Consider the following 25,699-nt stretch of genomic DNA (forward strand, 5'->3'; position numbering starts at 1 on the left):
GAGGAGGCAATGATAGTGAAAGACACACAACACCCAGTCATCTCGAGGCAAAGAAAACCCCTGACACCGCCGGGAATCGAACCCGAGAACCCGTGGGCAGGAAGAGAAAACGGTACCGCAAGACCACGAGCCGCGTGCGCCAAACGCTATGAGATTGTCATAGAAATATTAACCATTGCATATCACGGCTATCAGTAACATCAGCTTCTGAATTTCCTCAAAGGCGTGTTAGATCAATCTCACGAATCAATTAAACAATTAGATCACGAACAACGCTGAGCTACGGTGATGGAGTGAAGGGTGTTAGACGCTAAGCGAGAGCCGTGGTGCGACCTTCCAGGGCCATTAATCCACCGCTGTGCCTGGACACAACGCAATCAAACCCGAGCAAAATAAACACGTTCGAATTGAAACAGGGCGCATCGCTTTGCGATGCAAATGGATCATTAATATTTACCTGCCACCTGAGGCGAGGGAGTTGGCAGTGGCAGCTGTGGCTGAATTAAATACAGTGGCCGTGGTATGTGGCAGGGGGGAGCTGAGCTGGGAGCTTTGTTCAGGGCGTGGCCGCTCCTGGCCGGCAGGCCAGCGGACGTCACGCGGAGAGGTCGACAAGGTAACCGTGATTACGTGGGCAGTAGTCAGTGGTAACCCACGACGTGGCGGGCAACCTACTAATACACTGCGCTGGCTTTCCATCTGATGACGTCACACAGTAATTCAAGTGAGTCTGTCCGTTTCGATCGGAGTATGCAGCTTTGTTTCGCCACGAATTAATGCAATGGTGAAAGCCAAACTTGTCAGGTTCTGACTCAGTGATCTGTCTGAACATTGCGTGTTTTTCTTCACCATCTCCCTTTCACGCTTTAAATTACAATGAAATGAGCAGTATATGGGTCCTTTTTCTGTAGCGTGTATTAAATAGTAACTTTCCATTCGTCGCCAGACTGAAGAAAGAGCACTTGCTTCTACAACTCAGTTCGGAGTGGTGTTAGTCCATTCGTAATTTAATCATCACAGAAACGTTTCGAAAACCCTTGCACTGAAATAAGTATTGTGGGGCCACGAAATGAAAATCTCTACACGAAACAATGCTTCGAAATCTGGCGTAGTTAACTAAGGCCTCACATCGTTAACCAATCCGTGCACCTGCAATGGCAGTGTAACTCTGCTGTCAGTTACTTATATTCAGTCCACCTGCAATGACCGTGTATCTCTGCTGTCAAATACTTATCTCCACTGTAGCAGAGACATGGATACAGTACTCAGCGAAACATTATTGCTGATTACCGTTGCCTCGAACCCATTCAAGCAGATAAACTATTGTTACCTAATTGGAATAGTGCCATTGTACACATACAAGTGGCTGCTGATAGGAAGAGGCTTAAAATGGGGTGGAACAATGTCCACCTGATGGGTGCATATACCATTTTCTATCTCAGTAGAGCATCGCAAATCCACAGGTGGACGACAGCAACCAAGCAAGTACCCGCTAGACACAACGAAAGTTAATTTTATAGAACTGGCTAAGCAGATTATAATACGGAAGGTGAGGAGCGTAGGGCAATAAGCAGAAATGGGGATGTAATACTGACTATGCTATGGCTTAGTGACTCGCAATAATGCTGTAAGATTCGTCTTGCAAGTTTTAAAGACCAGCATAATGAGCGCTCTGGTTCAGTGTGCTATTAAGTCTAAAAGATTAAATTTTTTACATTTGTGACGTCAGTTGACACTGATCATTGTCTTACCTAAATGGCCACAATCCTAAATGTCAGCCCCAAGCCCTTATACTCTTCCCCTTATCTAACAAGCCACACTCATTTAACTATCACATGAGAATCTATGCCCCATTTTTGCCTCCAATGTCTCTCCAGCAAATAAAAGTCCAAGAAGGCGGAAGTAGCCCAGTTGTCCCAACGGAAAATTTAAAAGGAAAAAAAAGAAAAAAAACGTCGAAGTTAGCGAAACTAGCCAAGTTGAACTTTGTAATCACTCTCCTTTGCGCTCTCCTCTCCACTGAATATCAGCTCAGATGTTACTCTCAGTTACATCCATTATAACTGATGAAGCCCGCAGTCTTGTCATACATGATTTTTTTTCTTTTTTTTTTGTCATCAGTCTGACTGGTTTGATGCGGCCCGCCACGAATTCCTTTCCTGTGCTAACCTCTTCATCTCAGAGTAGCACTGGCAAACTACGTCCTCAATTATTTGCTTGACGTATTCCAATCTTTGTCTTCCTGTACAGTTTTTGCCCTCTACAGCTCCCTCTAGTACCATGGAAGTCATTCCCTCATGCCTTAGAAGATGCCCTATCATCCTGTCCCTTTTCCTTATCAGTGTTTTCCACATATTCCTATCCTCTCCGATTCTGCGTAGGACCTCCTCATTCCGTACCTTATCAGTCTACCTAATTTTCAACATTCGTCTATAGCACCACATCTCAAATGCTTCGATTCTCTTCTGTTCCGGTTTTCCCACAGTCCATGTTTCACTACCTTACAATGATGTACTCCAGACGTACATCCTCAGAAATTTCTTCCTCAAATTAAGGCCGGTACTTGATATTAGTAGACTTCTCTTGGCCAGAAATGCCTTTTTTGCCATAGCGAGTCTGCTTTTGATATCCTCCTTGCTCCGTCCGTCATTGGTTATTTTACTGCCTAGGTAACAGAATTCCTTAACTTCATTGACTTCGTGACCATCAATCCGGATGTTAAGTTTCTCGCTGTTCTCATTTCTACTACTTCTCTATACATTCGTCTTTCTCCGATTTACTCTCAAACCATAATGTGTATTTATTAGGCTGTTCATTCCGTTCAGCAGATCATTTAATTTTTCTTCACTTTCACTCATGATAGGAATGTCATCAGAGAATCGTATCATTGATATCCTTTCACCTTGTATTTTAATTCCACTCCTGAACCTTTCTTTTATTTCCATCATTGCTTCCTCGATGTAGAGATTGAAGAGTAGGGGCGAAAGGCTATAGCCTTGTCTTACTCCCTTCTTAATACGATCACTTTGTTCTTGATCGTCCACTCTTATTATTCCCTCTTGGTTGTTGTACATATTGTAGATGACCCGTCTCTCCCTATAGCTTACCCCTTCTTTTTTCAGAATCTTGAACAGCTTGCACCATTTTATATTGTCGAACGCTTTTTCCAGGTCGACAAATCGTATGAACGTGTCTTGATTTTTCTTTAGCCTTGCTTCCATTATTAGCCGTAACGTCAGAATTGCCTCTCTCGTGCCTTTACTTTTCCTTAAGCCAAACTGATCGTCATCTAGCGTATTCTCAATTTTCTTTTCCATTCTTCTGTATATTATTCTTGTAAGCAGCTTCGATGCATGAGCTGTTAAGCTGATTGTGCGATAATTCTCGCACATGTCAGATCTTGTCGTCTTCGGAATTGTGTGGATGATGCTTTTTCCGAAAGTCAGATGGTATGTCGCCAGACTCATATATTCTACACACCAACGTGAATAGTCGTTTTGTTGACACCTCCCCTAATGATTTTAGAAATTCTGATGGAATGTTATCTATCCCTTCCGCCTTATTTGACCTAAGTCCTCCAAAGCTCTCTTAAATTCAGAGTCTTATACTGGATCCCCTATCTCTTCTAAATCGACTCCTGTTTCTTCGTCTATCACATCAGACAGATCTTCACCCTCATAGAGGCTTTCAATGTATTCTTTCCACCTATCTGCTCTCTCCTCTGCATTTAACAGTGGAATTCCCCTTGCACTCTTAATGTTACCACCGTTGCTTTTAATGTCACCAAAGGTTGTTTTGACTTTCCTGTATGCTGAGTCTGTCCTTCCGACAATCATATCTTTTTCGATATCTTCACATTTTTCCTGCAGCCATTTCGTCTTAGCTTCCCTGCACTTCCTATTTACTTCATCCCTCAGCGACTTGTATTTCTGTATTCCTGATTTTCCCGGAACTTGTTTGTACTTCCTCCTTTCATCAATCAGCTGAAGTATTTCTTCTGTTACCCATGGTTTCTTCGCAGCAACCTTCTTTGTAACTATGTTTTGCTTCCCAACTTCTGTGATGGCCCTTTTTAGAGACATCCATTCCTCTTCAACTGTGTTGCCTACTGCGCTATTACTTATTGCTGTATCTATAGCGTTAGAGAACTTCAAACGTATCTCGTCATTCCTTAGAACTTCTGTATCCCACTTCTTAGCGTATTGCTTCTTCCTGACTAATGTCTTGAACTTCAGCCTACTCTTCATCACTATTATATTGTGATCTGAGTCTATATCTGCTCCTGGGTACGCCTTACAACCCAGTATCTGATTTCGCAATCTCTGTCTACCCATGATGTAATCTAATTGAAATCTTCCCGTATCTCCCGGCCTTTTCCAAGTATACCTCCTCCTCTTGTGATTCTTGAACAGGGTATTCGCTATTACTAGCTGAAATTTGTTACAGAACTCAATTAGTCTTTCTCCTCTTTCATTCCTTGTCCCAAGCCCATATTCTCCTGTAACCTTTTCTTCTACTCCTTCCCCTACAACTGCATTCCAGTCGCCCATGACTATTAGATTCCCCCCCCCCCCCACCTTTACATACTGCATTACCCTTTCAATATCCTCATACACTTTCTCTATCAGTTCATCTTCAGCTTGCAACGTCGGCATGTATACCTGAACTATCGTTGTCGGTGTTGGTCTGCTGTCGATTCTGATTAGAACAACCCGGTCACTGAACTGTTCACAGTAACACACCCTCTGCCCTACTTTCCTATTCATAACATATCCTACACCTGTAACACCACTTTCTGCTGCTGGGGATATTACCTGATACTCATCTGACCAGAAATCCTAGTATTCCTTCCACTCCACTTCACTGACCCCTACTATATCTAGATTGAGCTTTTGCATTTCCATTTTTCAGATTTTCTAGTTTCCCTACCATGTTCAAGCTTCTGACATTCCACGCCCCGACTCGTAGAACATTATCCTTTTGTTGATTATGCAATCTTTTTCTCGTGGTAACCTCCCCCTTGGCAGTCCCCTCCCAGAGATCCGAATGGGGGACTATTCCGGAATCATTTACCAATGGAGAGATCATCATGACACTTCTTCAACTACAGGCCACATATCCTGTGGATACACGTTACGTGTCTTTAATGCAGTGGTTTCCATTGCCTTCTGCATCCTCATGTCGTTGATCATTGCTGATTCTTCCGCCTTTAGGTGCAATTTCCCACCCCTAGGACAAGAGAGTGCCCTGAATCTTTATCCGCTCCTCCGTCCGCTTTGACAAGGCCGTTGGCAGAATGAGGCTGACTTCTTGTCATGATGTTAATAGTTCTAATTTAAATAGTTACAGATACACGTAATTTCTACAAATTCGAGTTGAATATCTTCTGGAAGAAGATATTTAAATGAAATCAGAATATGGCCCCTGAGCTGGCATCTTGAGTGGTAAAAGAAATTTTAATTGTTATCTAAAATATTACCTAATTTATGTGCCTTGTAGCATTTACACATCTGAAATATGTCAGCAACAAACAGACACCGACTTTCGTGGCACAGCTGATATAAGCCACAATATAGCCCAGAGCCTCAGATTTATTATTTTACACATCTAAAGTGCACTATGATACATGTCATGTGTCACAATGTTAATTAAGTATGTAAACTGTCTACAAAAATAAGTGCAGTGTTTGTGTCTAATGTCACATTGTTATTTTACACACACCTAACACAAATATAGAAGTCACACATCATTCGGTTTCATATATAAATAATTTTAACCACTAAATTACGCAAGTGCCAGCTACAAAATACATGTTACGCAGACAGTTAACATTAAAGAGGTCAATTAAAAGATCTATATGGGGAAATTAACTTGATGGACTTCGTAACTACACTTAGTAGAAAACACACACACAAACAAGCAGTATAGATTATTGGGACAGTTAACTAATTCCATTATTTACGCCTTCTCCTTCTGTAAGGCACAAACGAAACTTAAATAAATTTTTTGTACATCTAAATTGTTCTCTGATACTTGTCAGGTGTTATAATAGTATATCTACATGTATGTCACGCGAAGGGTGTCGACACCTCAATTTTAGGATATGATGTTGGTTGTTCATAGTACTATAATTATGACACCACCCGTCGTTTTCACAAGTGCTTCCGTAGGGTCTGAGTACCGTTTTAAGACGGAAGAATAAAATTTGCCACGAAAGACGCAAAATCTATGTTACTAACTTCCTAATATTGCTATTTATTTGCATCACAACTAGTGTAAGTAGGCTGTTTAGGTTTTTTTATTGGTAACGCCGCCGCCACGTAGCGCTCTGTATGAAAATCACTGGCTGTACCGTGTGCAGTCAGTGGCTGGTTGGCATTGTTGTAATACTCGCCATTGTAGTGTTGGGCAGCGGCAGCTGGATGTGAACAGCGCGTAGCGTTGCGCAGTTGGAGGTGAGCCGCCAGCAGTGGTGGACGTGGGGAGAGAGATGGCAGAGTTTTGAAACTTGTAAGAATGGGTGACATGAACTGATATATATATTATGACTATTAAGGTAAATACATTGTTTGTTCTCTATTAAAGTCTTTCATTTGCTAACTGTGCCTCAGTAGTTAGTGACTTCCGTAGTTTGAATCTTTTATTTAGCTGGCAGTAGTGGCGCTCGCTGTATTGCAGTAGTTCGAGTAACCAAGATTTTTGTGAGGTAAGTGATATGTGAAACGTATAGGTTAATGTTAGTCAGGGCCATCCTTTTGTAGGGAGTTTTGAAAGACAGATTGCGTTGCGCTAAAAATATTGTGTGTCAGTTTAAGCACAGTCGTGTATAATTTTTCTAAGGGGATGTTTCATATGTCGACCCTTAGCCGAGGATACCTCACTGGAATCTTCTGATTTTTTCTTGTAGTTTGTGTAGTTAGTGTAGCCTTTGTTTATTGCTAGCGCGTTATCATAGAGAGAATTTCCTTTGTAGTTGCAGTCTTTCATTGTTGTACAGTAAAACAGTTGTGGCATGCATGTAGATTTGCACCAAGTATTTCGCAGCTTCGCTTGCAATTAACTATATATTATTTTCAGTGCTATGTTAATGTGTTCTCTTATTTTTTTCTCATCAATTTGTGCTTTTATGTGTTATCGTGTGAAATATTGTGACAATAATGGCGTGTGAAAAACGTAACACTAGGCTCCAAAGTAAACTGAGAAATAATAGTGACGACGAGCGTCGCTTATCAGCACCAATTTGTAGTGAATTAACAGACATTCGAAGTAGTAATTTGGTAATTGTGCATAGGGAAATGGAGCGGGCGGCAAATAATGGTGTAGACAATGAAACAAGTAGTGAACAGGGAACAATTATCGATCGATCAGCCGGCAACAGCTCGCCTCACGAATCCGAAATGACAGAACACAATATTGCAAATACTGTAGACTTAGGTTATGGGTCCTCACCGTTTTCTCAAATGAGTCAAGACACATTTTCTGTCTGTCAAAATGTAAATGTTGCCGGTGAAAATGCACTGGCAAAAAGCATAGAAAAACGGATTCCAGACACTAATACACTATTATTGCAATTAATGGAACAAAATCAGAGACAAACACAGCAAAAGATTCAAAAGTTAGACACAATGGAACAAAATCGGGGACAAACACAGCAAAAGCTTCAAAAGTTAGACTCAGTGGAACATATGCTTGAACAAACACGTGAAGATTTAACTACTGAATTGCATAAAATCGAATCGAAGTGTCAAAAAGTCTGTAATGACGTAAAAACACAAATTTGTGAGCATTTCCAACTTATTTTTTCGCGGCATGAAAATGCATTACAGAATCACGAAGCAGCCATAAAGGAACTGCAAACAATTGTTCATGAAAATCATGAGACCTTGCAAGCTAAAATTGACTCAGTTGCATCTACCGATTCGGTTACGCAACTTCCAAAAACTCAAGGAAACTTAAAGGACACAGTAGATACTCTGAAAATTGGTTCAGAAAGACACATGGAGGACATTAGTTCATTATCAGAGAAAGTAATTGAACTGTCGGATCAGCTAAATAATTTATCTACGAAGATAGATGATAATCTGAATAACACAAAACCGGTAGTCTTTAATGACACAGAAGAGTTCGAACAAATTAGGAAATTCAAACAAAATCAAAATCAAATTAATACGCAACACCAAAGAGGAATCCGGGAAGTACAAGATCAGCTGACACAGGTAATACAAGAATTACGTACTTCAGAGGACTCTCGCACACCAATACGGGAAGAGGGACATAAAAAGACGGAACTGCCATAAAATAATAACACAGGGCACTTTGGAGATTATGAAAGAAATTGGCAAAGTACACCGAATTTTGAGATTGAACAGCCGAAACGACGTAGCAATGACCGACATGCGACCCGCCGACACGATGATGTTGACTATAAGCTGTTCATTACTGCACGTAAATTCAAAACATTTAAGAATTCTGGCAACGACATTCATCCACAAGCGTGGCTCCATCAATTCTCTCATTGTTTTCCTCCCAACTGGTCATTAGAGCACAGATTAGAATTTATGTGTGGCTACTTGGAGAATGAACCAGCTGTAAGGATGCGATCGGTCATTCACGATTGTCACAGTGAAGGAAAATTTTACCATGCCTTCCTCTCAGCATATTGGTCTCAAGCCACACAAGACCGAGTAAAACATGGCATCATAATGATGAAAAATTTCGAACAATCTGAATTTTCAAGTCTTGTGAAATATTTTGAAGACATGTTACATAAGAATCAGTATCTTTCAAACCCATACAGCCCGTCAGAAATCATCCGCATTTGCTTAATCAAATTGCCCGAACATTTACGGCATATTATTTTGACAGGCCGTTGCAAAGACGACATTGAAACTTTTCAGGGGCTCTTACAAGAATTAGAAATTGACACTGACAATTGCGGAACGCGAAAACAGGAGCACAACAATTACAGGTCACACCTGTCACAATTCCACGATGAAATAAATAATAACTGGACACGACTAGGCTATTATTACAACGAAAATCGTGAACCAAACAGGCACCACCCATATGACAACCACTGGCAGAGTAATAGTTACAGAAAAATATCGCATTTCCGTAGTAATGATTATAACAGAGACAATCGTAGAAACCGACAATATGGGAGCCAAAACAATTACTATCAAGGGAGACAGAGTAACTTCAGACACAACAGTTCAGCTCGCAGTTACGATTCAGGGAGAAATTCTCCACCACTTAACCGACAACAAAGAAATTACAGAAACTACCAACAAAACGACAGACCTGATTCCATCACAACTGGCGAGCTTCAAACAGGGCGGGGCCCTCTCGGCAAGGTGAATTTATAGAAGTTAGGTCTCCTAATCCCAATAACGACGCGCGCCAACAAAGAAACACACAATGACTGCCACCGCAGGTAGCCGCGTGCGCCGGCGGGCTCAGAGAAAAATTACATAAGCTAACCTTGAGCAAAATTCCAGTGTTCTTTACCGACGTAACCACATGATAATTGCTTTTCAGTTGACAGTCTGCGTACTAGGAAGAGTAAAGGTTTACACCACATTTTAGATGTAAAACCGTTTATTAAGAGATAATCTGCTTTTTAAGTTTGTCTTTGCCATAAAACATTTCACTTCACATTTGTAGTATGTTTTGTCACACTGAGAAACTGTTAATATGCAACAATGTTTTGAAGTTAACTATACAGTCTGGTACCTAGGGAACATTTTTAAACAGAAATTACAAATGCATTGTTATAGTGAACAGACGACACAGTGTTGTTATTTGTACATTCTTGCTTGTTAGTTGCACGATTACGTAACGACTATAAGGCTTACATACTTAGAACATATACTGTTAATGAAATTTTAATGCAACATTTTGGTTTAGTTGAAAAGACATTCTTTATTTGAAGTACTTTATGTGAGATTAAAGATGACTTAGCGTTTGGTTTCTTTGATAGCTACACGATTATATCAGGACGCTACTAATGTGTGACACAATTTACATTGTGCCTTTGCAGTGTATCTGTTTTATATCTGCACAGTTTTTATGAATTCTTCGGGAAAGGAAAACATGCTTTAGTAGTAACTTTGGGGTATAGCTACAATGAGACAGCCTTTTCTGTAGCTCAACAATACGATATAGTACAGTATTTACTTCATCACAGCAATAAGCGTAGTAACTACGATATCTATAGACAAAGCATTTCACTTTTGTTTATCATGAGGTAAGTACATTGACTTCTGCAGAACTTAGCTTTCGGAGGACGATAACTACGGCACTTCCACAGCACAGAGATTATCTTACAACAAGACGCACAGTTTTGCGCTACAATACACGTATTTGAGTGATTAATTTTGTACTTAAAACATTTATCTTTAAAGATATTTGAAGTACAATGATGCAAAGGTTTTTCGTGATACATTTCATTCCATTGCTGTAATCTGTAACACCTGAGGATATAATTACATTAATCCTCGGGGGGGTACATGCTTACTTTGTGTACCATGTGTATGGCAAGCACAGGGAGCCCTAGCTAATATGGTATTTGCTTATACAACTTTACACATCGGTACCATATTTCTCTAACACATAAATTACACATCTATATGGTCATTTAACTGAGAGAAACAAACATTTATTATACTACATCAGTGACAGATGTTTACGTAATTACACAGTTGGATAACTTCACACTTATGACATTGTATTTTGTCTGTACTTTGTGAACTGTTCATACATTTTCGGAACCATTGTGATGCTATGAGAGCTTTGAATGACATAATTGGGTATGAGATCATGATTTGTAAAGTACGGTTGAGGTAGATGACACTTTTGACATGAGCAGAGAATTTTTTTTAGGTTTAGAAATTATTGGAAGAAGCTATGACGATTTTGAGATTTGGCTGAGGTTTTATGATGTTATGATGACGATGTGTACTACGCTGTTGTGGTATGTTTATGATCAATAAGCTGATGCTATATGTGTTATTTGATTATGCTACTTATCTGTTATGATGGAATATTGAAGAAGTGTCGACGAATAAGGTAAGAAATAATAAGTAGAGGTTACGGACTCTGGTTTGTGAAAAAGGATGTTGGAAACCGAGTATCGTACTTTAAGAGTTATGAAATGTGTGTATATGCGTGAATGTATCACTATGCTGGTGAACATTTTTTGGACACTATTATATTTAAAGGATTTTGTTTCTACAGATTTGTAACGCAAATTCTCAACCTGTGAAAATATTTTTATATGAGACTGTCACTGTAGCGGAAACTGCTGTCGTAATTTTTTAAGTAAGAAAGGTAAGTCACCACCTGCACATAATGCGTCGTGCGCTCCCAGTTGTCCGACAGTCGCCTGGGAGAAAAGCCATTAGTGTGTGCCTCTCAGAGGCACAGGCAAAAAAAAAAAAAAAAAGAGACCATTATCCTCGCTATTGACATTTCTTTGTAGAAAGCGTCGCAAATACGACACTTTCAAACTTGAAAACATATGATTACACTTTGGAGTTCTTAATTTATGATATTTACTAAAATGCCTAATGAAACGATGAGAAACATTACACGGCTATTGTCTTGCTAGTTGAGAGAAATGCCATATGGATTGTTTTATATATTTATTTACTCATTTTGTTTAATATCTAGTTTCTATCTGCACTGCAGCATTGGTTACAATACAATTTAATAGATGTACTAATATAGTTATTTTATGCCTACAGATGCAGTAAATAATAACTTTACAATGTACTTAAAAAAAACGAAGGAGCACAAAAAGACTTCCCTTCACAGGAACTGCATATATAATTTTCTTTTCAAGTACTTGGTAATTTGTTGTAGCATTAGTTTTTGCGGTGCACCACTTTAATGACATAGATATTAATATGTGAATAGACATTTCCCTTTTCTGCATTGTTGTCTTTACTGTTATATTTTTTCTGCTTGAGCTTTGTCATGTTTAGTTATAAGCTATTGCATTTGCTGCTGCTGTTTGCCAGGCGTAATATTACTGAATTTCACTTTGTATTACTCTGTTAAGCCAGTTTTACTAGGGATTTGTTTTTCTTGTTTGCTGCACAGCGCCTTATATTAGTTGTAATATTGCATTTGCTTTACCAGTTTCCATTTTTTGGGACATTGCTGTTTGTATTAATTTGTTTTGTGCTGTTGTTTTGCCTCGTTCCTTAGTTTATCATCTTAGCTCAGTAGATTTAAGTTAGCTTAAGAGGGGTAGACTATATTAGAATCTAACTATGATGAATTGGAAGAAAAGCATTGAGAAGCTATAAGAAAATGGTTTGGCCAAAAAAAGTTGTGTACAGTGGAGAAAAACTATTTTTGAAAGAGGATGTGAACAGAATACAGAAAGCATGCTTGGATAGGATTTTTTTGGAGGAAACAAATGTTGAGATACGACGAAAGATCTACAGAATGAAGTTTTGGGTTGAACTGCAGTACCTGTCTCTGTGTATTGTTTCATAGAATTATTTTTCTTCTAATACTAAGCTACATTCACTATGATGAGGAATACTGTTATCCTCAAATATACCTTGCATTAATAACATATTATTTACTTCGTAAAGATGTTTACACATTATTTATTCTGTTTTGTTCTAATGCTCATGTGTTAAGTTGATGTTTCAAAAGTTATTCTGATCTTTTACGTATGCACTTATAAATTTTGTAACACTGATGTATTTGCTATTTCGATTCTTTTGTAAAGCCTGTACTACTGCAAATGTTATCTGTATTGTTACGTTCTTTAAAGATGTATTTTGTACCTTTGTTATTGTATTCTTATGTTATAAAATTGTAATTGACACCAGTTCATCAAATTAAGTAACTTGTAAATCACATTTCACTGCACACGTTTCTGTTGGTCATGGTATATGGACAATATGTGAGAAGTAGGGACTGATAGTGTTTGCACGTGTGTTAATAATTCAGTAAGGGACAGGATAACAGCATTGCTGGTTCTAAGGACATTTCAAAAACAATTTTTGTGAGTGCACAAGTGGTGGTTATGGACTTGCTATATTATCCGCAAGACTCTTCAATGGCGATTGTGCGCCTGCACAGTCAAACAGATGGCTGCTGGCCATCTCTACAAGGACTACAGTGGGTCTACACCTTTGATGACCCACCAATACCATTATTTCTACAAGGACTACAGTGGGTCTACACCTTCGATGACCCACCAATACCATTACTTCTACAAGGTCTACAGTGGGTCTGCATCAAGGTGGCCCACCAATACCGTAATCTCTACCAGGACTACAAGGGGTCTACTCTGTGACGACCTACCTACCAATATTCTTCAAAACTTCGACTGACTCTGCTGTGGGTTTTCTCTGTTGTGGCCCATTATCTGTCTGGATGTCAAGAGTCAGCACTGTCTTTCCGTTGGAAGGACAACACTACTTCTTCAAGACTGCATGGAAATCCACTACTTCAGTGTGCATTTTCTTTTATTGCTCAGACTTTGAGAAAAACACTGCAGTTTTACTGTGATGAATGATCAGGACTGTCTATATGGACTTTGAGAAAATTTTAACTTTTGACCAACATACTATCATTAATGGTGTGCATTTGATTTCTTTGTTACTGTAATCATAATTATCAAACATTTTTTCAAATCTGTATTGGCCACTGCCCAAAACAATTTGTAAAATTTCTTGTGAGGAGCATGGGGGCTATGTAAGTAGGCTGTTTAGGTTTTTTATTGGTAACGCCAGCGCCATGTAGCGCTCTGTATGAAAATCACTGGCTGTACCGTGTGCAGTCAGTGGCTGGTTGGCATTGTTGTAATACTCGCCATTGTAGTGTTGGGCAGCGGCAGCTGGATGTGAACAGCGCGTAGCGTTGCGCAGTTGGAGGTGAGCCGCCAGCAGTGGTGGACGTGGGGAGAGAGATGGCAGAGTATTGAAACTTGTAAGAATGGGTGACATGAACTGATATATACATTATGAGTATTAAGATAAATACATTGTTTGTTCTCTATTAAAATCTTTCATTTGCTAACTGTGCCTCAGTAGTTAGTGACTTCCGTAGTTTGAATCTTTTATTTAGCTGGCAGTAGTGGCGCTCGCTGTATTGCAGTAGTTCGTGTAACCAAGATTTTTGTGAGATAAGTGATATGTGAAACGTATAGGTTAATGTTAGTCAGGGCCATCCTTTTGTAGGGAGTTTTGAAAGTCAGATTGCGTTGCGCTAAAAAAATTGTGTGTCAGTTTAAGCACAGTCTTGTATAAATTTTTCAAAGGGGACGTTTCATACTAGGAATACAAGAGAGTAAGGACAAAACGAACAATTGTGGAAAGTGGGAATATTTAACACTTGGAACTATAGTGCTATGGCTTTTTCGAAACCTTTGTAGACTATAAGTTAAATAACATGAAAATTTAATAAAAGTATCCACTGTGAAAACACAGAGTTTCTCTCTCTCTCTCTCTCTCTATCTCTCTCATACACACACACACACACACACACACACACACACACACACACACGCACACACACACACACACACACACACACACACACACACACACACACACACACACACAGAGATTCACACACTAATAACATTGACCAAACCACAAACAAACTAAAGAAATCCGAATTGCTAAGGAAGGAAGACAGGTCTTTGAAAAATTCCTATTATTATGTAATACTTAAGAGGCTTAATTTTCTGATACACAAAGAAAACTGTAAGGTGTCAGGTAAATCCAACACCTTCCATGAAAACCCTGACATGATAAGGAAATCCAGTAGTATGTCATATAGCTCCGAATAAATCGTGACATTAAATTAACCAAAGTAATACGAGTAACGAGTGAGCAAATGGAATACCACTGACTAACACAAGAATGCCTAAATGCATGTCGTACCTTCCCACCGTGAGGCAGACGCAGTTCCGAGGGGAGAAACGAGGACAGAAGCCGAGAGCAGAACTGTGTTAAGCTAGAAGGCCCTACGTTAAGGGAGGGGCTGGACACCCACGCCACCAGACTACCTGTACGACTACACAATCCGCACATTTTAGCGTGAGGCTTTTTTCGCATTTCAGGTATGTCAAGGACCACCCCCCAGCCCATGTTAAAAGCTAGAGGCCTCCAGAAAAGCAGTATAGATCTTACAATAACACAAAAAGGGCCACTACCACCCGAAAGTTTCAGCGTGAGACTTTTTCGCGTGTCTGTTACATTAGGACAATCCTCCAGCCCATGCTAAAAGATAGAGCCCTCCAGAAGAACAGTATAGATCTCACGATATCGCTAAAAGGACCACACCAGCTGCAGGTTTTGGCGTGAGACTTTTTAGCGTCTCTGTTATGTTGCAAACTTTAAAAACATTGCCCCACCACGAAAAGTATAACGTTTCTCATTGGATAGACATAACTTTTGTAGGCGGAGCTTAAGGTTAACATTGAGACCCTGATTGGTCAGATGAAAATATGGCCAGATAGTTTTTTTAAACTAAGTTCGGTAAATTGTAGTAAGGAGAAGTTAGGAGAGTGGTTAGTTCCGAGACGGCGGGCTGGATGCCTGCTGCGCCGGCCGCTGCCGCCCTGACGCTGCTTAGACACCGACAAGGTAATGAACGCACGCGATGCCGCATATCTGAGCGCATAAGCCTTCACTCAGAACTGCTGAAGTCTCATCTGTTACACTCCTTTTTAGCGTAATACTAGTGTCTATCGTTAATTAAAACTCATGGTGTTCACATTTGCCACTTGAAGAACAGATCTGAAACGTGATGATTTTTATTTTATATAGTTATTGAGAAGCCACATCAGCCACTGTAATTTACGACAAGTTAGATAAGTAATTGAAGATAATTGAGTGTCACTGTAGACCATATTGATAGTTTTCTCTTTTGTGAAACTTAATTTAGACCTGGATTATAGATGTGATATGGCATAGGTCATCCTTCAATCGATTGTAGAACTTGGAAACCCATTTAGGGAATATTCGTTCACATTTTTGTTGAACGCAGTTGGTTTTTACCATCCTGTATTAAAACATTTCCTTTTATCAATAGTGCAATTTATAAGCGATGTTTTGTGAGTAGAATAAAATTTCCAATGGTAAACTTAACTGATTTTTCGACGTTATTTTACCAGCCAACTAAAAATAGGAAAGCCTTGAACCCTTTCCACTAAATTCAGTTAGTATTAAGATTCTTTTACAGGGAGTGCAGTGGAGCTGACGCTGAGATCATTTAGTATTTGGTTATATCATCGCTAGTCTCACTGAACTCTTCTGAATTCTACATGTCATGTGTGGTCTGGCGTCTCCTTACCAGCAACAGGTCCCAGGTTGAAACTAGTTAATTCCCTAAAAAACACACTCAGAGCGTCGTTGCGCGAAAGTGGTAGGGAGACACGATATAGAACAATCAGACACCACCATGAATGTTTAGAAAATGGCGACCCTGCCAGGATGGTAAAATACCATGATTGAAGGTCGACCACATGCCTAACAAGGTCCGAAAAATATCCTGCTAAAAAATTATCGTTGAAAAAAAATTTTTTTTATTAAAGTTTTACATAGTCGAAAACAGTAGCTGCAGCGATAGATAGTAATAAGTTATTCAACAAAAAGTGAGATAGTTTAGCAGAGACAATAGCATAATTAAGTTATGAATATTGAAAATTGTTAGAATTAAAGTTTCTCTCCAATGCAAGCGCGCAGGTGGCGGATACGTCGTTGACAAGTTGGTTCTGACCCAACAAGTAAGTGAATGGATTGTCAGTCTTGGTAGTGTCAAGCCGTGTGAACAAAAAATTTATGAAAAATCGTGAGATCGTTTGAGCGCCCTGTGAACAAAAAGTTTATGAAACGTGTGAGATCGTATGAGCGCATGTTGACGCGAAGCAGGGCGCGGAATTGCTTTTAAAACAGAAAATAAGGGATTCGAAAAGATTAGCAATGGCAAATCGAGACCTTGGCCGAATTTAGGTAGTGACCCAGCATGAAAATCGACAGAGAATAGAGGACAGTACAACAGACGATGCAATATCGCGAGAAGTAGGACAGATAACGCACTATAACGAGGATAATGTACGCCAAGGCACAGAAAACCTAGGTCAGCATACGACAGAGGAGCAGGAAAGTAGTGAGACAGTCGATGAGGATTCTAACTTGCGTCTTGAATACATAGAACCCATAGTACAAGTAATCAGAGCTCCATCATCACAATGTACAAGGAATGTGAGCAGAAACGTGTCACAGCAGAGATCAATGCAATCGGTTGCGAACCAACACTTGGGCGAAAACACAGAGCGTAGGACGTCGGAAGAAAAGGCAATAGGACCCACCAATCTGGCAGAATTATTACAACAAATTAGGGAAACCATGACAAGGCAAAATTCAAATTCAGAATGCTGAAACCACGAGACAAATGCGTGAGATTAAAGAACAAAACAAAAAAATTCAGTTGCACCTAAGTCGTATTGAAGACGAGGCCAAAGAATCTCTAGAAGTGATAGGACACTTAATAACAGGTCACAATCAATTGAGAACAGACATTGTCAAGGTACAAGCGGACGTACCAACATTGCGTAATGACACTGAGGACGAGATCAAAACATTACGTAACAACACCCAGGGAGAAGTCAAGAAACTAAAGAAACAGACAAACGTAATTACTAGACAAGCAGCAGATACAGCACGTGAAATTGTTGAAAACAGTGTGTTAGACAAACGTATCACAAAAGCAGCGCTGAAAAGATATGGTAACCGCATAGTCAATATAGAATCCCAAACGAAGCACCAATTTCAGAAATTGCGAACAGAGTTGTTGCAAACTATTGAAGAACAGGATCGAACAAGCGCGGAGTCTGCAACCACATCTGTATCTGTAACAGCACCGGAAAAACAAGCAGTTAACGAAGATATTACGCATTTGCGGTGCCAATCACAAGCGGAAAGTAGCATATGTGAAATCAGACAGCCTGCACCGCGGGTACGCGAATGTTACAGTGGACAATATCCAATGGATCTACCACAAAAGGAAAGAACGACGGGAGAAATGATCAGAAACAAAAGTGGCGAAGAATCACGAATTTCATATGGAACTATGACGAAGTACGACAAAGATCATTTCCTCACAGTTAGAATATTTCAACACTTTCGAGAAGGAAACTCATTACATCCACGAACTTTTATTGATCAATTCCGAGTAGGATTACCAGAGCACTGGACGCTAGCACACAAATTAGACTTTATATGTGCACACATGTCAGGAACAGTCGCAGAAACCATGCAGGATGTTGCAGCGACATGCCGATCGTACGAAGATTTCAGAGAGAAGTTTCTCGCACGATATTGGTCCAGCGAAGCACAGAACAGAGTGAAGTACGAATTATTACAGAACCCATATTTTGAAAATTCAGGAGAGAAGAGTCCCGTGAAATTTTTCGCATTAATGGCAAACAAAAATCAATGCTTAGATGTACCATACAGTGACGGAGAGTTGATTAAATTATGCGCCATGAAGCTACCATTGAAATACCAGCAATCATTAGCAGGTCGCGGAGGCAATGACGTCGAAGCATTTAAAGGTATACTAAGGGAACTAGAGTTCATATTTTCGGAAGATGACACAAGAAAAGACGAAGCGCACGTGAAAACGAAAGCAAAAAGCAGTGGAATCCACAAGACACAGTACGAAGAATCAATAATTACGAACCACCGAACCACGTGATAACTTCGCACCAAGAAACGACAATAGATTTCAACAAATAACCGGTTATGGATTTAGAAGAGAATATGTCAGTAATTATAATTCACTCAGGAACGGCAACAACTATTACAGAGGGAATAACGACAACCGGAACAGGTACTGGAGAACCAGTAGACCGACAAATTATCAACAAAGAAACCACTATCAACAAGCTGAACAAGGAAAACGAATACAGATAGAAGATAAACGTTCGAATTGACAGCTAAGCGCCCATGCCAAACAGAATGACGCACCGACCCATGTCAATTGCAGCACATTGAGCAGAGAAGTAAAACTCTTATCACGAGGAGAGAAGAAGGAAGAAACAAATCCGCAGGGACCAGATGAAAACGAAGACAAGAAAATAACATTGTTGTGTTGGGACGAAATTAATTGGGAGAATACTGACGAGGAGGATGAATTACCAGAGGCATGCACAACGAATGTAGGAGGAAAGGACGAAGTAACGAGTATTGCAGAGCTATTTGAGATGAAAACCAGGTAAAGCGAATTCAATGAGAATAATGCGCAGTCGACAGAAGTTCAAAATAAGTTACTAGTGGGCACACAACCCAACGTATATTATGAACGAAGTTATGAAGCGATAATTAGTGCATTTAGATGCGATTACGTGGAAGTAGCGACGGAGAAGGAGAAGATAGACGAGGATGAGAAAAAAGTTGAGGATGTAGAAGAAAGCGTAAATGAAGGAAAAAATAGAGAAGAGGAAGTAAAAGAGAGAGAAGTAGCAGTCGAAGCTTATCCTACAGAAAGTTCGAATTCACAAGGGAAATTCCTAAAAGGACTCATGTATGATACAGTGGAGGATTCGTTGATGCAAGAAGAAGAACAGAACCAACCCATTCAAATTCAACCAATTGTGAAGGCCATGGTAAAGAATATCCCAGTCAATATTGTAATTGATAGCGGAAGTGAACTGACTGCGATCTCGGAAAATTTATTCTTGCAGTGTAATGCCAATGAGGAATTGCCAGTTCTGAAAACACGTAAGATTAAAGTAAGAGGTACTATTAGAAACAATGTAGCGGAAGTTACGAGACAAACAAGGTTTACTCTTTCGTGCCAAGGTCAAAAGATCGAAGCCAACTTCGTGATTATACCTAAACTAACTGTAGACTTGATTATAGGTGCAGATTTTTTAAATGAGAGACGAGCGATAATAGACATTGGGAAAGGTAGCGTAAAATTCGGGAATGTCACACTTCTCTTTGAGCAAAAGCTAAAATTAGAAGAAATACCAGTTTTAAACAAACAATTAAGAATGATGCGAGATAAAGAGGATGAAGAATTAGAATGGTATGCACAAAAGGGGGAATCGCCTCAACTCATGTCAGAAGTCCATAAAGAAATCGACAAAAAATTACAAGAAGTTCAAGGTATTTCGGAACACAGTAAAAGAGAGTTGGAGGGTATTTTACGAGATAAAGCAGAGGTATTTTTACCTAAGACTGGTAGTATTACACACTTTCAGTACAAGTTTGAAGAATAATTTTATTACTGGTAAATAATCAGCACAATATTTGAAGATTATGTTGCAGATAAGTTCGTCAGGAGAAAGAAGAATGAAGAGAGAGGAAGGTGGGAAAAAGACAGTAGTTTCAATAATAACACAAATTGTACCATAGATTAAGGTGAAGGGATAAAGCGTAGATAGTCTAACAGCATTAAATACTAATATGCTATACACCACGACACTACACAAAAATAAAAAACGAATTTGAGGATTCTTGAGTAGACGTTAAGACACCACATATCTTAGAATTGTAACATGGAAAGGGCTCCGAAATTTGTAAAGCTTTTTAAGAAGGCGTAAAACATGTAAGTTAAGTAAAACTTTTTGTAAGAACCATTGTAAAAACTCCAGCAAGGAAGAGATGCAACGACCCACAAGTTACAACTCGAGAAGTAACAAGAAAGAAAAGGACGTAATCAGCAAGACTCGATTCCTACATAGCAGGAGCGTCGAGAGAAGGGAAAGGCGAAACTAACAGACGGCCCTTGTAGCGAAAGTGGGCAATAAATTTGCCCGCTAGGTGGAACCTTGCTAGGATGGAACACTGAGCCGCACAGTGACAGACCCCTGCTGAGACGCGGCGGGACGGCGCTGGGACGGCGAACGCCGGAAGGGTCTCCGAGCCCCGAATGAACAGAGCTAGCAAAAAACGGCCGAACGAGAAGACCGCTTGGGCAAGCCACCGCTGGCAAAAAATATGTGTAAAAGTCACACTACTGCTATTAAACAGCACGCTGATTCACTAAACTGAAGAAGAACTTCCACATATTAAAAATGATATGCCCAAACAATTTATGAAACAGTTACTAGGAGGAGGACTTCAAAGTGACTAGTTATCAATAAATATTTCCATATCCTGCCCAGAGAAGAACCAAGAACCAAGTAAGAAGCAGAGAAAAAGCGGGAAGAACAGAAGTTGAAGATTCGCAAGATTGCGATCAAGAATGAAGATGGGTGAAGAATAGACGACATACCTTCCCAATACCCTATCCTATTGTAAACTAGTCGTCTGCGAAGTATTACAACGAAAAACGACCGCTTCCAGCGACATATAACGATGACTTTCACGCATACAAAGCCAGTAAACCAGGAGATTCTGCATTCACAGCTCCTTTCCATTGTGGGACCTCCACAACAGCAACACACACTTGCAAAGCCAACAAGGAACGACGAACGAAGCTGTACCCAAGTACTTGGCCACATCCATCTCGCTCAAGTCCATCACGTTCATGCAAAAACATTCACCAACCTCATGCTTGAACATTCATAGGATTGTGTGAATGTGTGAAATCAAATTATGTGATGTAGGTATTGTGCAAAAGAAACGTGTGAAAAACTAAATAAGTTAAGCCCACCAGACAGCTAATAAACTAAAAAATAAGTCATTGACTATAGACTTGAGTAAAAAGTAGACTGTCGATAAAAACAAGTCATTAGTTCTGAAATGGACAGTATATATATAAAGAAACTATATACCACTTATTTCCTCCTCTTAAAAATAAAAGAATAACTATGTTATACTTATTTTCTCCTTATAAAAACAAATAATAAAAAATTATCTTGTTGGATGTTTTCCATTTCTTTAACATTTGTACCATTTATTAGGAAAATACCTCAATACATGAGTATGTATATTTCTTTGTCAAAGCAATTTTTTTAGCATTTGTAAAATTTGTTAGGATAATATCTCGATACTTCTGAATGTATATTTCTTTGTAAAAGCAATTCTTGGAAATGAGTCTTATTTATTAGTGTAACAATGTTGATATGCATGTCTAGAAACAAAAATATTTTACTTGTACATGATATTTAGAAAATGTGTTAGGAATAGATTTTACTTAATTACTACATTTATAAAAACAATATTTCTAAGAAAATCGATGTGAAAGACTTCTCACTTTCGAAATTAACTTCTTAAAAAACAAACTTCACCCTTAAATAAAGAAAGAATATAATTAAAAAATTTATAATAGAATAAAAATATTCTTCTCTTGTCATTTTAATTACAATGTGGAAGAATATAAAAATATAAATTAGTAATACAAACTAGCATAGAACAGAATAATGTGGCTGAACAATATGCAACAAAATTTAGATGAATTAGAAAATTTTTCACTGACTTAGACAACGATTCAATCATTGACTAAATTCAGTGCAAAAATTAAGTTCGAAGGGTGGTGATATGTAAGGTGTCAGGTAAATCCAACACCTTCCATGAAAACCCTGACATGATAAGGAAATCCAGTAGTATGTCACATAGCCCCGAATAAATCGTGACATTAAATTAACCAAAGTAATACGAGTAACGAGTGAGAAAATGGAATACCACTGACTAACACAAGAATGCCTAAATACATGTCGTACCTTCCCACCGTGAGGCAGACGCAGTTCCGAGGGGAGAAACGAGGACAGAAGCCGAGAGCAGAACAGTGTTAAGCTAGAAGGCCCTACGATAAGGGAGGGGCTGGACACCCACGCCACCAGACTACCTGTACGACTACACAATCCGCACATTTTAGTGTGAGGCTTTTTTCGCATCTCAGGTACATCAAGGACCACCCCCCACCCAATGTTAAAAGCTAGAGGCCTCAAGAAAAGCAGTATAGATCTTACGACAACACAAAAAGGGCCACTACCACCCGCAAGTTTTAGCGTGAGACTTTTTCGCGTGTCTGTTACATTAGGACAATCCTCCAGCCCATGTTAAAAGATAGAGCCCTCCAGAGGAACAGTATAGATCTCACGATAACGCTAAAAGGACCACACCAGCTGCAGGTTTTAGAGTGAGACTTTTTAGCGTCTCTGTTACGTTGCAAACTTTAAAAACATTGCCCCACCACGAAAAGTATAACGTTTCTCATTGGATAGACATAACTTTTGTAGGCGGAGCTTAAGGTTAACATTGAGACCCTGATTGGTCAGATGAAAACATAGCCAGATAGTTTTTTTAAACTAACTTCGGTAAATTGTAGTAAGGAGAAGTTAGGAGAGTGGTTAGTTCCGAGACGGCGCGCTGGATGCCTGCTGCGCCGGCCGCTGTCGCCCTGACGCTGCTTAGACACCGACAAGGTAATGAACGCACGCGATGCCGCATTTTTGAGCGCATAAGGCTTCACTCAGAACTGCTGAAGTCTCATCTGCTACACCCCTTTTTTGCGTAATACTAGTGTCGATCGTTAATTAAAACTCATGGTGTTTACATTTGCCACTTGAAGAACAGATCTGAAACGCGATGATTTTTCTTTTATATAGTTATTGAGAAGCCACATCAGCCACTGTAATTTACGACAAGTTAGATAAGTAATTAAAGATAATTGAGGGTCACTGTAGACCATATTGATAGTTTTCTTTTTGTGAAACTTAATTTAAACCTAGATTATAGATGTGATATGTCATAGGTCATCCTTCAATCGATTGTAGAACTTGGAAACCCATTTAGGGAATATTCGTTCACATTTTTGTTGAATGCAGTTGGTTTTTACCATCCTGTATTAAAACATTTCCTTTTATCAATAGTGCAATTTATAAACGATGTTTTGTGAGTAGAATAAAATTTCCAATGGTAAACTTAACTGCTTTTTCGACGTTATTTTACCAGCCAACTAAAAATAGGAAAGCCTTGAACTCTTTCCACTAAATTTAGTTAGTATTAAGATTCTTTTACAGGGAGTGCAGTGGAGCTGACGCTGAGATCATTTAGTATTTGGTTATATCATCGCTAGTCTCACTGAACTCTTCTGAATTCTACATGTCATGTGTGGTCTGGCGTCTCCTTACCAGCAACAGGTCCCAGGGTCAAACTAGTTAATTCCCTAAAAAACACGCTCAGAGCGTCGTTGCGCGAAAGTGGTAGGGAGACACGATATAGAACAATCAGACACCACCATGAATGTTTAGAAAACGTCTTCTGTGTTTACGCATAACATTGTCCCAGATGATAACAGAGATGGAACGTCGCCAGAGATGATGGTACAAAGAGACAAAGTTGATATGTCGTAAGAGAAAGACTTTTCCTTTGGAATAAAATCATTTCTCAAAACACACGCAGGTTTCCAGCGCGTATAGTCACAGATTTCGAATATTCATACTTTGCAGCAAGTTAAAAATGTTTTATATGCGACATTTTGATCTCGAAACACTTTTTTCTGCACAACGGGCTTTCAAATTAACTCCAACTGAAGGAGAGAATGCATATAATCACTGGAACACTCAGGACCATTCTATATGCCTGACGACCTGTCCTATCAAACACAAAGACCCCTGACGTTTGCCGATCATAATCTGCCAAAAGATTATACAGAAAAATCCGAGACGACCTTAAACTCAATACACTCCAGGACCTAGCACCTACAATAAGACGTAAATCGAGGTCACAATTATGGAAAATCGACGAAAAAAGCTGAATGGCTTCTGCATGATTAAAGCCCGAAAATAACCATGGATACTATGTGGACATAAGAACCGAAACTTTGTCTACGATCCCAAGTAGTAGATCGATTAACTGAACCTCCAGAAGAATCTGTGGACAACTCTGAACTGTATCTGGACGAATGCTCTAGATGTATGTAGCTAATGGTCAAATGTAGCCTATCGGATAGTCCCGGTTGAGGGTGCAGGAATATCGAGTCAATGGATAATTTATTTGTATGTTAAGTGCATGGCATAGAAGATGACCTTAAGGGCGCACAGACTCTACAACTAGCCACAGAGTTGCTCAAGAATATATATGTAATATTATACAGCATTACAAGAACTTATGTAAAGAATATTGTATTTCATTATTGAGCTATCAGAATAATGCTGTTAAAACAATATATAACGTATGTCTTTGTAAATGATGAACACGTAAATAACTAAATTAAAATAGATATATCTCACTTACTGACACGATTGAAATAAATATGAAGTTAGTCGATGATGCCAGTATCCCGCACTAAATTCATCAATAGACACCGACAGAACAAAAAATCGCAACGCCAAAAGATTATTAATGTAGAGAAATGAAATTTCATGAATATGTTTTTCTAGGTAACGTAATTAAGTGAATAACGTGGGAGGATCACATGTTAACGTAAGCGCGAATTAAGCGATCGCAAGTGTGAAATACTGGTACATGAATAACATGTGTAAACGCCATAATGTTGAATGCAAGCATGATGATTTGCATCTGTTGTGTTGTACAGGTGCCAGTTGTCTGGTTGTGGCGTGGAGTTCCGAGCTTGTTGCACTTAGTCGTTCAATTCGTAGACGATTAATGCTGGTCATAGATGAATCTCGACTTGTGCTCGGATGATGTCCCTCATGAGCTAAATTGGAGACAGATCTGGTGATCGACCAGACCGAAGCAACATGTCGACACTCTTTAGACCATCTTGAGTTACAACTGCGGTTCGTGAGCTTGCGTCATTCTTTTGG

The sequence above is a fragment of the Schistocerca gregaria genome, chromosome 3 (genome assembly GCF_023897955.1).
Source record: "Schistocerca gregaria isolate iqSchGreg1 chromosome 3, iqSchGreg1.2, whole genome shotgun sequence".
Lineage (NCBI taxonomy): Eukaryota > Metazoa > Arthropoda > Insecta > Orthoptera > Acrididae > Schistocerca > Schistocerca gregaria.